This window comes from Talpa occidentalis, unplaced genomic scaffold, assembly GCF_014898055.3.
Source record: "Talpa occidentalis isolate TD23 unplaced genomic scaffold, MPIMG_talOcc4v2.1 talOcc4.9, whole genome shotgun sequence".
Lineage (NCBI taxonomy): Eukaryota > Metazoa > Chordata > Mammalia > Eulipotyphla > Talpidae > Talpa > Talpa occidentalis.
Genome location: NW_023605305.1, coordinates 59,110,570 through 59,116,569, shown reverse-complemented (window position 1 = coordinate 59,116,569; position 6,000 = coordinate 59,110,570). Strand labels below are relative to the sequence as shown.

The following is a 6,000-nucleotide window of genomic DNA, read 5'->3' as shown; positions in this document are numbered from 1 at the left end:
AGAAGAATCCCATCCCTGGAGACCAATATGCTGGTGCCAAAAGAAAAACCTCAGGGACAAAATGAGGACAGTATGCCTGGGGTTTGTTTGTTTTATTAGCTGGAAATGAAAGAACAAAAGGAAAGAGAATTGGGGAGGATGCCCCCCCCCCTAATAATTATTGAGCATCTAGTGTACAATCTCTGGGCTGGTGATTTATATGCAGTGTCTCAATTAATTTCCATAAAAGTTCTGGAAGAAAGATTCATTCCCATTTTATAGATCAGGAAACTGAGGGTAGGAATGGATAAGCACCAATTTAACCCACCTTTCAAATGGCAAAATGAGACTCCTGTCCACAATGGTTTGAGTCCAAAGTCCATACTCTGTCTAAGACAAAAATAAGTAAGTAAGTAAATAAATAAATAAATAAGAAAGATTTGTCAGACTTTCATGATTAGCAAAATATTCCATCCTCTCCCAGGTGTCCACTGGAAAGTCATTTCTCTCTATTTGGAAAGAATACTCATGTCCATTTTCTGCTCTCTCTTCACCTGCCTTTTTTTGAATACTCTATACTGATCAATGTAATGTGGAGTCTTCAGGTCCCTGGAATTTTATTCTATGGTTAGGCCAAAAATTGGTGAGTCGTTTTAAAAATAATGCTTTGTGCTCAATATGAGTTTTTATAGCTGGTAGACAAATAAGCATTTTTTAAAAACATTTTAAAATACATTGATTCTGTTTCTTATCACATGAAAGAAGTAGGTGAGAAGTCAGAGCGCTGCCTTAAAGAGTGAATCCTGTAAAGTTTACAGGCAATCTACAGTGAAGCCAAATCTAACAGCCATGAAACAAAAAAAAAAAAAAAAATAGCACAATCACTTTATAGGGGTTTTCCAGGCAACTCCGGAATTCAAGTGTCCAAGTTCAGCTTGTGAAATAAAAGGAGTTTACGATGGTTTTCCAACAGAAGAGGAAGAGGGAGAAAAGAACACTTCTGTTAGTGAGCATCCTAAAACCAAAAGACTCACGAGGAAAGTTTACTAGGTGTGAAAAGTTTGTTCTGAAAAGAAAGGATACTAAACTATAAAGGAAACAAAATCCCTCATTAACCCAAGCAGTCCTAGAAGCATGATACATGTATTCATTTATTCACTACTGCAGCAAACCTTTATCAAATGCCTAATATAATGGCAAGCAAGCTAACTAAGGTATGCCTCCTCCCCTCAAGAAAAGTCATCAGTGTAGCAGAGAGACAAATGTGGGAACAGTGGTTATCATGTAAACCCTATATTCAAGATTTTATAACAAAAGCAACAACAGCTGACATTCATTGGGTGCTTACAACATGCCATACTTGGTTTTAAACACTTTCTATGTTATTAATTCATTTATTCCTCACAGCTATTCTCAGAAGTAAGTGCTGAAATTACCAGATTTACAGATTTACAGTCTATTTACAGATGCGATAGACAGGTAAGGGAAGGGGTTCAGGGTGAGATCTGTGAAGAAAGGGCCATGACAGCCCATCTGCGTAAGGATAGAGATGGAGAAGTGGAATAGGGAAGCATATTCTTTTTTTTTTTTTTTAAGATTCATTTTATTTATGCAAGAGCCGGGATACAGGCCAGATGCACGGGAGGGTAAGAGGATTCACCAGAGACAGAGCGGGGAACAGAACAGGCAGACTAACGAAATACACTGCTGAGGGGAGCAGCCGGCGAGACAGGAGAGGTCTGCTCGCTGTGTGGGTTGCTCCGAGGCCTGCGGGGATTGAACCGGCACTGCAGAGGCTGCGGACAGCTTCACAGCGCTGTGCTTGATCAACCGCCTGTGCCATGAGGGAGGCCCAGGAAGCATGTTCTTAATACAGGGAACAGTATATGCCAATGCAGGAAAGAACTCATGAGCAGCTACATCTGGAGATCTGAGAGCAGCTCTGTAAGTAAATGGAGGATTCACAAGGTGGTGTGATCAGAGATAAAACAGATTATGAGAAGTTTTAAGAGTTATGATAAGGAATCTGCATAAGTAATCAAACAAGGATTTTAAGCAACACAATTTGGCAGTTGACTTTGGCAGAGATGGGTACTACAGGAGAGTTGATTTGAAGTAGGGATAGGAAGCTTAACTAGAAATCTAGATGAGAGATGGTGGCTTCAAGTAGGCCAGTGATTAGGGTGATGATAAAGGGGGGCTTGAAAGATTTATGAATAATGTATTTATGTTTCTGCAATTACACTTCTGTTTGTGGTAATACATAGGAAGAATTAGATATTCATCCATGGATCGGTAGGCATTTTTGTTAAAATTTTTTTTTGAATGAATCTGGACTTGTTCATTCACTATTACCTAACAAAAACTAGTACATACTTTAAAAGGTCTATGTACAGTATCTGGTGCATAACACATGATCAAAATTACACAAACATGATATCGAAGGAGCCTAATATTTTGGGGACAACCCTGAATCCAATAGCTAAGAATTAGAAGCCAATCATTTAATTGAGCAAGGTTTTCACTAATCTAGAAGGTAACATCTTAAATTGTAGAGTAAATGTTAGTTGTGTTTAGATTTAAGGAAAATGAGAATCCCTGGCATAAAACATTATACCTCACCTTCACATTGAGTTTAATAAATTACCCCTGCCATCCTCTCTTATCAACACGGAAAGTGGGCAACAGAGAAGCCAAGCTACCTACCCAAAGCCACACAGCAAGATACTGGAGGGAAAAGAAAATATTTATATATCCATCTTGTGTTTCCTTCTAATGTTGCTTCTACTTGCGCTGTAAGAGAAAGTTAGAAAATTAGGAGTAAAGAGAGGGAAAGCAAATTCTGCATAAAAGAAAATAGTAAAAAAAAAAAAAAATACAAATGTGGCCTAATTTAATTTCCAATACGTGGTCTCCATCGTCAGCTTTGAAAAAAAAAGGTTAAAATGCAATTCTCCGAAACGAAGTTATTCGATAGAGGAATATTAACCTCCTCGCCCCTTGTACTTTGACTCGTTTTATCTCCTTTTCATTTTTGTTTGTGGGTCTATTCATTTTGGTGAGGCCAGGCACGTTGCTAGGTAACGGGCCCATCGCGGGCCAGCATGTTAGTTTGTCTGGCTGGCCTGGGTGGCAGACTTCCCCAGCGCTAGCTGCCGGCCATGCAGTCTCTTACAAAAAGCATTTATCACCGAGCAGGCACCGTAATGGCCACTCAGTGGAGGGGAAATTGAGCTGACCCAAAGGCCAAAGCTGTTAGGGAGACTGGTGGGAAGGGTAAGAGGGTCACAACACCCTTTTCCCACCCACTTAGTGGGCAGTAAGCGCTAGAACAGCCCAGCCACTGTTTTCACTAACATATCCTGAGGCTTTGCACCTGAAATAAATGTTTGCTTGACATTAACGATAAAAAAAAGAGGCAAAAAAATAAAATCGGTTTGCTCCAAGAACAATGAGCTATGTGATTTAAAGTTAGCCAAAGTTTCCTCAGATTTGATCTTTGGTAGTAACGCTGGAGGGGAGATTTGAGAGGAAGGAGCAGGGATTAAGTAATTAATATATTCTGATAACGGTCATACATATATTTACCTAGCTCTTTAAATTTAAACGTAGAAAAACCTAAGTATCTCTGCTTTTGAAGGTTTGTTTTTTTTTTAAACCCCTACAAATGAGTCCAGTATCAAATGCTGTACAAGTATCAAATGCTGGTCACCAAATTGATATTATACTCAAATTTCTGTTTAGGTATTACATAAGGACAATTTCCTTCAATGTTTATTTATTAACAAGATGCTTAACAAGAGATAAAGATAAAAAGGCAAACCAGAATTTTTTTAAAATGTACTTAAAAATGCGTTTTGTAACATGGAGTGACAACACATATTTGAATATAATAGTTTTCTATATAGTGTTATAGATTTTTCTAGAACATTGTTAGGACTTCCCTGCCTTTTCTCTGAATTATTTTAAGTGAATAATACAGAACAAAGAAAAATGGCATTACACAGGTAATAAATACAAGGATAAATAATTATGAACAGTATAAGGATTGTACACAAATACCATTTTATCCTGGCAGCATAGAAATCTTGGCAAGGTTCAATTGTGGAAGAAAACATAAATTCCTTTTCTAGAGCATTTGTTTTGCTTAATTCAACTATAGATTGTGTTATTTTGTGTTAGAACTTTTAAAAAAATCATGTACAATTATAAAAGAGGTTTTCAATGTTTTACATTAAAAAGTAAACACTAAATATTATCTAGAACTTCATGTAATCTCAATATTCTTTATTTGGGTGCAAATGCTGATTTTTCAAATGAGGACCATGTAACCACCTTTCAATAATCTTCACGCTGAATTTTGTAGCTGTGTGATTTTGGCCAAATTCCCCTTTTCTGAGCCCTTGCTTTCTCACAAGAGAAGAGCAGAAGGAAATAATCTGCCTCAGCTACCTCCCTGAGTAATTGAGAAGATCAGAAGAGATGTTAGCTGTAAAGCACCATACAGACATGAGACAACAATTTTATTACTGTGAAAATAAAAACGTTTGGAGAAACTGAAGGATGAGAAGTAGGTTTCCAATTGTACTCAATACTCTCTCATTTTGGATAGACTTAGGTGTCTTTCCTTTGTGAGATATGCCAAAGTTAGAAGCCCATTAGAGCCACTGTGTCCTTTTGACCAATTAGCCTCATTTTATACATACATAAGAGGAATTGCCGCAGCTTTTCTTCAGAGAAAGAACAGAGTTAAGAGCACAAGAAAGGCCCTTCTCTTCACTCTGGCTCACTGCTTTCAAACAACAATATTTAACCAACAAAAGAAGAGACCAAGTCAATCTCAGTTTTAGTGATTCCCTTGAAAGTCATCAAATAAAAATGTGAACTTTAAAATTGATCAGGATTAATTTCACTGACACTGTATCATAACATATATCTCTTCAGAGACTCATTTGTTGGGCTGCAGATGCAAAGAAAGTAAGGCTAGAAATAAATCAGAATACAATAAGGCAATTAGACTTTTGCCATTGATAGAATACTAAAAATGTCTGATTTATCAAAGCATTAACAAACAGAAATAAACGCAAGACTTATATTTTCTTACAAAATACCTAGAGAGGAAGATTAAAATAATAACCAAGACCATGTGTATCAATAAATTTAATTTATAAATATGCTCTGTTGCCAAAAGATGCTCTTTCATTTGCTAATCTGAAGAGTACAACAGCACGGGATGATTTATCAATACAAGTGCCACTCCGATGTACAACTGCTGTTCTCATCTCCAAGGACATTTTCCTAGCCCGATGAGAGCTTTCTGGTGAAATTGAAGTGCAGCTTAATAAGTTATTTAATCTTTACCTGCAGTCATTATCTTCAATCTGAAATTAAACAAATATATTTATAGTGTTTTTCCTCATAGTGATCTCAATTCCAGTGTGGTTATAGAGAGAAAAATAGTTACCTGTGTCAGGCATTGTCCTAACTGCTTATACATTATCTCATTTAATCTTGACGACAGCTCTATAAAGTGGAAATCATTTCCATTTACAGGGAGAAAATTGATTGTGATATAGGAATGGTGACTTGCTTTTAATAAATACCAGAGTCAAAACTTGAACACAAGCCTGTCCAACTCCAATATATGTGTTCATAATAACTACACTATAATCACTTCGAAGCAAGTACTTGATAAACAAATGGTACTACATTAAATTAAAAAGCTTCTGTGCAGCAAAAGAAACCATCATTAAAACAAAAGGCAATCTACTGAATGGAAAAATATATTTGCATATATCTGACAAGAGATTAATAACCAAAACTTATAGAGAATTCATACAACTCAACAACATGAAAACAAACATATCGATTAAAAATAATGAGCCAAGAATCTGAATAGACACTGCTTCAAAAAAGACATAAAAGTGACCGATAGGCATATGAAAAGATGCTCAGCATTCCTTATTATTAGAGAAGTGCAATCAAAACCTCCATGAAATATCACCTCACACTTGTTAGAAC

At 36.5% G+C, this 6,000-nt stretch overlaps 1 long non-coding RNA gene across 1 annotated transcript in view; it reads right to left on the bottom strand.

Moving 5' to 3' along the window:
- Positions 1 to 313: 313 nt before the first annotated feature.
- LOC129145182 (uncharacterized) overlaps positions 314 to 6,000 on the bottom strand; it is a 92,051-nt gene continuing 86,364 nt past the window's right edge. Inside the window, exons 2-3 of the long non-coding RNA XR_008550373.1 lie at positions 2,686 to 2,772; positions 314 to 369 (exon numbers count right to left, since the gene is read on the bottom strand). This is a non-coding gene — a long non-coding RNA (uncharacterized LOC129145182). The remainder of the gene's footprint in view (positions 370 to 2,685; positions 2,773 to 6,000) is intronic.